The sequence below is a fragment of the Thunnus thynnus genome, chromosome 1 (genome assembly GCF_963924715.1).
Source record: "Thunnus thynnus chromosome 1, fThuThy2.1, whole genome shotgun sequence".
Taxonomy (NCBI): domain Eukaryota; kingdom Metazoa; phylum Chordata; class Actinopteri; order Scombriformes; family Scombridae; genus Thunnus; species Thunnus thynnus.
In genome coordinates, this window is record NC_089517.1 from 2,351,967 (window position 1) to 2,361,425 (window position 9,459).

Sequence of the window (9,459 nt, forward strand, 5' to 3'; positions counted from 1 at the left end):
TCGACACAACATCAGACCTCTTGTAGACCACTAACCAGACGTTCTTTAACGTCACGTTGGGGTGTTTTTCCCGCATTTTACTGTTTTAACCCAAACCATGGGAAGGATTGACGTATCACCTGCAATTTTGAAACAATTTCAATTTGATCACATGATGTCACACAATGAATACCAATATGCATACATATTAACTGAGTTGACTTTGTTTGTGGATGTATTTATTCATTAATTGGTTTGTGTATTTATATAATGACAAATCAATTTTAACTGTTTTTTAAGCTCAATTATAGATATAACTTATCTTTTGTAACGTGTTGTTTTAACATTACTTGTATGTTTTAATCTTGTCATTGTTGATTTAAATGTTGAATTTATGAAATGGTTTATATTTAAAGCTTCTGACTTTGGGATCTTGTTGCTCATCAGTTGTGTTTGTTGTTTTTCTTCCAGAACTACAGATTTGAGAAATACCATTCTCCTGTATCCCGTAAGGGAGGATGTAGTTATTCTATTTATTTATTCACATATATCATGATACCTTTCATTTAACTGTTTTTAAGTCCAGTTGTAGATCATTTATCTTTTTGACTTGTGTGTAATTTATCTCCTGTAGAGCAGGATGTCAGACAACAGTCACAGGCTTGAAACATAATTATAATTATGAGGGTTTAGTTGCATCATCTACGTTCTCTCCGATGGACCATTTTCAAGATTGAAGATTTAGTTTATTGTCATTTTCTTGTGTACTTGCATACGGAAAAAAACAAAATGCTGTTCCTCCCAGCCCACACTAGTGCAACAACAGAAAGGATAAAGATATATATCTAAAAACTACATTAAAAAATGATATAAACATATAAATCCCAAGAAAAAAAAACAAAAAAAGAACAGTTAGCAGCACATTGCATTAAAGATATATTTAACTTTTCGCATTAAAATGACTAAAAACGACTAGACCTATGTTATATTTTGTTAAGTTGTGTATTTACATTATCCCAAATGGCGCCAACAATTTTCAAACCCAGAGATTTTAAATTCGTAATTTTAATCAGCATTAGATCTCGACAGTTTTTACCTGTATCTTTTAACCGGATGAAGGATAGTTATTATTATTATTGTTATTGGATGTCTGGATCTGAAGTTATCAGAGAAACAAGCTGAGCAAACGTTAGCAGCAGCTCGGCTAACAGAGAGCCCCTCCTCAGCCTCAGAGAAACACTGATTTTGATTTTTAACGTGTAACTGCTTTATTCAGTGTTTTTTTTGTGTGTTTGTATTGGAGAGGAGGAGACCTGTGTGCATAATTTGAAAAAAAAAATACCTTGAACGTCTGGATCTGAAGTTATCAGAGAAACAAGCTGAGCAAACATTAGCGGCAGCTTGGCTCGCAGCCCCTCTGGACGCCTTGTGTCTGCCGAACAGTGGCAGAGAAACACTGATTTTTGAACATGAAACTGCTTTATTCAGTGTTTGTACTGGTTTTAATCACTGGGGCCTGTTTGTTTTGGAGAGGAGGAGACGTCTGCAGATAATCTCACTTCTGGTAAAAACCTCCTGAACGATGAACAATGAAGGAATCCAAACCCGGGAGAAGCTGACTGCAGTGATGAAGACACTTATGATCCCAACACTACCTCACAAAGTCATCAAACTCTGTCTTTAGTTAGTGTTTTGAATGAGAGACCCGTAGCGGCAGAAAATTACATATTGTGTATTTAATTTCTTAAAAGGAGATTTTAAAAAAGACACCAACCTCCAAACTGCAGAGTGTCGCTTGCACACCGCTGCAGAGAAATCCAAAGCGTGATGCTAAGCTACGATCGGAGAAGGAGTTTAGTGAATGGTTGATTGTCTGCACATATATTGCAAAGTTAATTATCAAGCAAAAAGGTCAAACATTCGATGGTTCTAGATTCTAAAATTGGATAATTTGCTGCTTTTCCTTTTAACTACTGGAAGATATATTGATTATCTTTGGGTTTCAGACTGTTGGACGGACAAAACAAACAATAACTTGATGTCAGCTTATGCTCTAGAAAATTGTGACTTTTCACTGTTTTCTGATGTTAAACAGACCAAACAATTAATCAAGAAAATAACAAACAGATGAAAATAATTGTTAGTTGCAGCTTTTCATTTAACTGCAACTGGTTTTTAAATAATACATTGAATTAAATCAAGTTGCATGAAAAAGTGTCACATTTTGCCAACAGATTGCAGCCCAATCAGGAACCAGTTTATATCCCACAGCAGCTGCTCAATGAAAAGCAGAGCGACACTCCCATTGAGCTTTATTGTTTCCACCTCACTACCTCCAGCTCTGGAATCAGTTCACATGTCTTCAGAAGGGGAAGGAGTTGCGGGAGAATACTGAACTCCTCCTGAGCCCCAGAATGAAGCGGTGATTACGGTTGGAAGTTGAAGCACACAGGCATGAAGAGCAAACTGCTCCCTCGGAAACCTTTTTCTCAGCCAACAGACGCTCCTCACCGATCACCCTCGCCCAGGTAGACGCTTCACTCCCTTAATGTGTTTGTTACACTTTATACCACGGCTCATTACGGGTCAGAGTTTGTTGATTCGTTAGTTTGCACGTTCAGTCACGTGTGACAGATTGCACCAGATGACACACACTGAATGCAAACAGATTGGTTTAAGTGTGTGTAGCAGGTTAAAGTGTGTTTGCATGCTGCTGTGTTTTCCTCAGGCAGATGGCTAAGGGGGGGATGTCGATGCAACGTGTGTGCTTATTGCGTGTACGCTATGTGTGCTTTGGGATCATCGGCGGGGAGGTTTTGCAGGGAGGTTCTGCCTGTTTGATTATTGAGTGACAGGGAGCTCAGGAGAGATGTGCCTTGCTAGTTCAGCTGGCGCCTCAGGGCTTCAAGGTCGACAGGATTAGCATCTTAAAAACCTCCGCTCCTCAGATCTGTAGAGAGGAGAGAGAGAGAGTCGGTGGAGCGGCAGCAACCTGGCTGATTCATAAATTTGGATCTTCCTCCCACTTTCAGCTCCACCTCGTCTCTTTTGAAATCTGCGGTGTAGATAGGAAGCGGAAGTTTACCTGTCTCATTACACCACATCACACATCAGACGCTTGAAGGCTCAGACTAACAGGAAGTGTCTGGTTACACACGGCGCTCCGTGCTACAGATCTGATCAACAGATATTTTTATTTTGTCACAGATTGCTCAGAAATGTTCAGAAACATTCCTGCATTAGCAACTCCAGTTACAGTGAATTTAAACACTCCTTTACCCTTTGAACCCTCAACTTCATGTATACATATAACATGCCTGGCTGAGACCTGTGACGACTCTGCTAGAAGCCTGTAAATAAAGAGACTGAAACTGGAACTGCTTGTATGTCTAAAGAGGTAAAAACTCCAGCAACACTTGTAGTATATAGAACAACTTTATTGCTTTATACTACAAGTGAGTTTTGACCTTTTTAGACTTCTTTCTCTTCTACATTTATCTTGGAAGTAGGTGAAGTTGTGCCAGAAACCTCTAGTCTGCATCTTTCTGCTTGCAGGTTTTCAACACCAGGAAAATATTTACTGCATATGGATGTATAGAGGAATATAAGATCCATGATGATAAGATATTCTGAGCCTTGGTGCTGTCAAAAGAATTGAATATATTAATGGATTTGTTATTTTTTGTCTTTCATTGGGGATAATTTATTGCTAAATTTGGAAGTGCAGTTCCTGTAATGCTGTAGGGGATAAAGACAGGAAGTCATGTTGCCATGGAGTCGGTGTGGCTCACCTGTTTCTTCTGTTTGTTTACATTCTGGCAGATTGTCACCGTGAGAAGTCCTGCTGATTGACCTATTAGCTCCTGTTTGCACTGTGACAACTATCACTGAGACACTGAAGAAAAAAATGTTTATGGTCATTTGGTGGCTTTGAGGCTTTTAGTCGTCTCCACATCAGTTAAATCTTTGTATCCAGTCTGTTTGGCTGTCTGTGTTGTGAGCACACAGCAGTGATGTGGCTGAATGCTGCAGCGTAGAAGGACTGAAGCTCATCAGGTCCACATTTTAATGTTTGCAATACTTTGGTTTATGACCAAATACCTGCGAAAAAGCTGTAGTTTGAGTTTAATGCTGATTAGCAGTTGTTAGCATGCTTAAGAAAACAAGAAGATAGTTCACACACTCAGCCCAGGTGCCCTGATTTAACTGATGGTTTTTATTATGAGTGTGGATAATGACTCAAATAAGTAAATATATATAAATATATCTGCATGGGACTGTATTGTGTCTGTTTGCCACTTAAAGGTATGATGTGTAAGATTTGGCCAGACAGCAGATTAAAACATTCCAAAATTAACTAAAATTATCAACAGGATGTGAAGAAATAACAGTAGAGACCATTATATACTGTGTTGCAGAGATATCTACTGGAGTTAGCATGCTAACCCGCTAGCTCCGGCCCGTCCTGTCTCGTAATACCACTTTGTACCACAGGTGGCGATAGTGAGTCACGGTGGCGTCCAGTCTGCCCAGTAACGATGGAGCCAGGCTGAAAGGACTTTAAGACTGTTAATACATCAGAAAGTAACCATGTAGCATCTCAACATGTGGTCAGTTCATCTAATTAACGCCTATTTGGAAAGTTGCAGCGACGACATCAGCTGTTCATATCAGCCAATCCAACGAACTGCACTGAGTTGCAACAGCTAAACTGGACGGATATGGAAATATATCAATAAATTAGGTCTCAACTGGTTTACTGTGTTGTAAAACGGCAGCGATTAATGAAAAATGATGCTGTGTGGCAGAAAAAAAGTGCTGTTTTGCCATCAGTGAGTATAAAATAAATGTTTAGTTGTAACTGATCTCTGTGGTGCAACACACTTTCTGATCTGTGCAGCTGGTTTGTCATTTACTGCTGTCTCTAATGTCTCTGTAGCATTTTCATATTTTGACAACAGCATATTAGATGTATGTATGTAAACAGTGAGTCTAAAGAAAATATGACTCTTTATTGAAGATCTGAGAGCAGGAAAACACATTTTGCATATCAGCTCGTCTTGTTGTGGGTTCAGTCTGAAACAGCTTTATTGTAAAGATATTATATTAAATATGCTGCACCATTTACATACCCTGTTGTTTAAATCAAACATGTCAACAGTTCATTAAGCCTTGTTTCAGGCTGAACCCCGGGAGGCTGCCATGTCTAAATAAAGAAAACGTTCTTTCTCAGGTAATTTAAGCCACATTGTTGTGGTGTTTTTACTTTATTATTATTCTTAAATCAATCAAAATGGTTAAAGGGATTCAACAGAATACAGTAGTAAAAAGGGAGCAAATTAAACAACTGCCTGTGGTTGAATCTATTGATTATGAAATATCTTGCTGAGGCGGCTGAAACATTCAGTAGCTGCTAATGATTCACGCTGAGAATCAACACGATCTATAAACTGCATGGAAATATAAGTAATAACAAGCAGACAGGCTACGAGGCAAAGTAAACATCTCATAATGCAGAACACTGGTTTATCTGGAGATATTTTATACACAAGAACAATTTAACTGCTTTAAATCATCATGCATTACAAACAGCACAGAGGAAATACAGTATAATAATAAAATAATGAGGAAAATGTAATTTAAATGTCAATAAAGACAGATAGAGACCGAGCAGTCTAAACAGAGTTAAATACAACGAAAAACAGACAGAAAAGAGACTTTTCTTTCTATTCTACATTATTAAAAATCATTAAAAACACTGAGTAGAATTGAACTATTTCTAAAGACATCCAATCTCAAATATTTAAGAGGACATGTGCAACTTCTGTGAATTCCTTTAAAGAAACATTTTACATTTTGCTTTTAAGGAGACTGTTTACATCTTTGTGCCTAATTTATTCAATCTCACTGATTTTTTTTCCTTTTCACTCAGTTTTATTGAATTTTATTGCTTGTTTTGCAGCGTTTGATTTGTTAAGTGCCTCAAATGTTTTATGGAACTTATGTTGAGCTGCATTTCATGTTTGAAAGGCGCTATACAAATAAAGTTTATTATTATTTAAATAACAGATTTTTCTCTCTTTAGTGTGCTGAGTGCATCATTTGCATGTTAACACAGCGTTTCACAGCATTTCATCAGAACAGGTCGGTTTCATTAATGCAGCTCCTGCTCTCTTTACTGCACTGCGACCCCGGCGTAACACATACGTGTCCTCTCCTCCCGAGGCCGAACTCATCTCACATACATGTATTTCCATTCCATTATCGTAATTAATGAGACAATGAATGCTTATCGTGTCTGTCATGCAGGCCATTAGCGGCTCAGCCCCTCCGGCTTCTTATCATCATGTTGCTTCAGAGAGGAGAGAGAGAGGGAAGGCAGCGTGGAAATGATAAAAGCCAACTGTACATCAGAATAGAGGGTAATATTAGAACAATTAAACTGTCAGGACGACATGATCGTTCTGTGGTCGCTGCTCAATTATGTAACTTAGACCAAGATCGGAATAAAGCTTTTAAATCCAAACAGCACAGTTTTAAGGAGCAAATTGAGGGCAAGAATGAAGTAATCTGAGGGCACAAATAACTGAGTCAAGGGGAACCAATCAAGTGATTTAATGGCACGGATGACCAAATTGAGTTCAGGAATGACTCATTTTTTACCTCAAATTTCAAATAATTCCCATTAAAGGTATAATATGTAATTATTCCGCATTAAAATGTCTAAAAACAACTAGATCTATGTTATATATGTTGTTGAGTTGTGTACTTACATTATCCCAAATGTTTCCAACAATGTTCAAACCCAGAGAAATCTGTAATTTAATCAAAGTAACGGACCGTTTCATTTGGTCGCCTGTCAATGGCGTCATACCTCCTCTACCAAAGAGTAAACACGCACCAGATGCATACGGCGGCGCTGTGTTTGTCCGCTACAATGGCGTCTACCAAAGAGTAACTTACACACATACAAGATAATACATCGGCGTTGTGGTTGTTCCACACAAACTGTTATAAATTGATTTTTATTCCGTTTTAAGCCACATTTTCATGATAAATTTAGGTGGTTTTTAACTATATCTTTTAGCTGGAAGAAGGATTTTAGTCATTGGACGTCTGGATCTTAAATTATCAGAGAAATAAACTGGGCAAACGTTAGCAGCAGCTCGGCTAACAGCCCCTCCAGGAAGTCCGGTGGTCACCAAACATCGTCGGAGAAACACTGATTATTTAGGTGAAACAGTTTTATTCAGTGTTTTTACCTGTAATCACCGGGTCTGTTTGTTCTGGAGAGGAGGAGACCTCTGCTGGTAAAAACATCCCGAATGATGAACACTGGAGTAATCCTATCCCGGTGAAGCTGCTTATTTAACAACGAAGACAACAACTCCCATGATCCCTTGCTGCTTCACACCGTCTGCGTCTTTTGTTATTGTTTTGATTGAGACCCCTAGCGGCTGAAATTACATATTGTGTGTTTAATTTAAGTTGCAAATGTGAACTTGTTAGCAAACAGTTGTTTATTTCCACATCCAGCAGTAACGGAGCAACATTATCATTCATGTGGAGTCGTGTTTCTGTCCACCTGGTGAATGTAAGTCCAATATTCACTCTCTTTTAGCTCTGTTTTTACTCTCTACCAACTCCTGAGGGAAATATCTGGCTCTTTAGCTGCTAAATGCTCCACTATGTTCACCAGCTAGTCTACAGCTAACTGTGTCTGTTTGGTGCTGAGCAGGTAGTGTACAGCAGCTTTTTACAGCTTTTTCTCTCTGAAAACGACGCTATGAGACGCTGAGAGTGAACCAGAACAGTAAAGTTGCAGCCGGACAAATAAACAACGAGCTGAAACTCACTATAAAGCTCCGTAAAGCTGCAGAGTCACTGATAATTCTCTGTAGGTTCATCACTACGAGCCAATAACACATTACACACTGAGACATCAGACTGGAGATACAAAAACACTGATTATAAGCACTTTATTATAAGAAAACATGCTCTTCTGTTCAGCTTCATTTATTCATCCCACTTCCTCCATCACTCCATAGCAACCACTGCAGACAGGTTAACAAGGCCTGAACACACAAACACCGCAAAGAACAGTTACATCAGACCGTCTGCAGTGTGAAAACACAAACAGCTCTGACCGCTGAGCCCGCAAACAAACATCACTGTGTAATTTGCATCTTAATCATATTTATTTCTGTATTTGTTCTGCTTATGCTGGACAGAGTGTCCCCCCCACACCACTTTTTGGTTTTTCAATTTGAAATGTGTGCTGTCCCTGAAAGCGTTGATTGGAGATAATAAAAAGGTGTGTGATTCAACAGATATTTATCTCCGCAAGGTAATTTCCCTTTCAGTGTCAAAGAAGTGACATTTTTCAAAAAAGCTCTTTTCATTGCAGCTGGGATGTTACTTTGTCTGGAGTGGTTATGGCCAGACAGGAAGCATGTGTCTGAAATTATCCCATCATGTCCTGTTAGACAGACAGTCCATTAAACAAAAACAACAATCTGTGCTCTGTGCTGCAGACTGGCAGCAGATTTAAACATTTGCTTTTGTTTGCAGCATGTGTACACAGTACCGAGCATATTCATGTAGACAGCAGACTGTGTCTATATGAAGGTCACATTATTTGAAATCAAAGCTTTTTTAAAAAAAAACAAACACCTGTTGTATACATAGGCTGTATAAAATATGGACGTAGTCACCGTGACGTCACCCATTGGTTTGCGAACTGCCGTTTTCAAGTCTCTAGTGTAGCGATTTGACCGTCGCCATCTTGGATTTGGCCGTCGCCATGTTTGATTTTTGGAGCCAGAAGTGACCATATTTAGACGAGAGGGTGGAGCTGACCGTAGCGCTAGCTGCTAGCTTCGTTAGCATGGTGCATTTACAATCTATGGTTAACAGTGATAATGCTAATGCTAATTTTTGCTAGCTAAAAACAGGCCTAAAACCGTTAAAACAAAATGTACTCATCGGAAAAACTGATCATCTGACTCATTGACGGGTGTTTTATTACAACTAAATGCTGAACAAGACTGTTTTAGGCGACCACAATGTTACAATTAACTTTAGTGAACTGAAAACACGCTGTGAAACAGCAGCAGCTACGCCTATACGCAGTGGTTACATTACGTAAGCAAAGTTGTCACCATGGTAGCAACTTGTCAATCACATCGTAGCCATGCCCTAAAGCATACGCTGCTTTATCATCTATTTTACTCTAAATGGAGCCATAAATTACAAAATGAACATAATGCTGTATTGAAGAAGACTTGAAACTAGTGATTGAGACCATAAACTCATTAGGAAACAGTTCACTAAGGTAATAAATCAAGAGAGAAGTAGGGTCATTTTCTCATAGACTTCCATACAATCGGTATGCCCCCCACAGCATAACAGAGCCCCCAGACCGCCTCACTGTAGGGGTCAAGCATTCAGACCTGGGCCAGTTTTTCCTTTAATTTTTCA

The 9,459-nt window shown here is 38.9% G+C and overlaps 1 long non-coding RNA gene across 1 annotated transcript; it reads left to right on the forward strand.

Annotated features, from left to right (window-relative positions):
* The first annotated feature begins 1,053 nt into the window (after positions 1 to 1,053).
* Positions 1,054 to 6,047, forward strand: LOC137183885 (uncharacterized). Its single transcript, XR_010928581.1, has 2 exons — positions 1,054 to 2,507; positions 3,802 to 6,047. It is a non-coding gene; the product is annotated as an uncharacterized lncRNA (long non-coding RNA).
* The last annotated feature ends 3,412 nt before the right edge of the window (positions 6,048 to 9,459 follow it).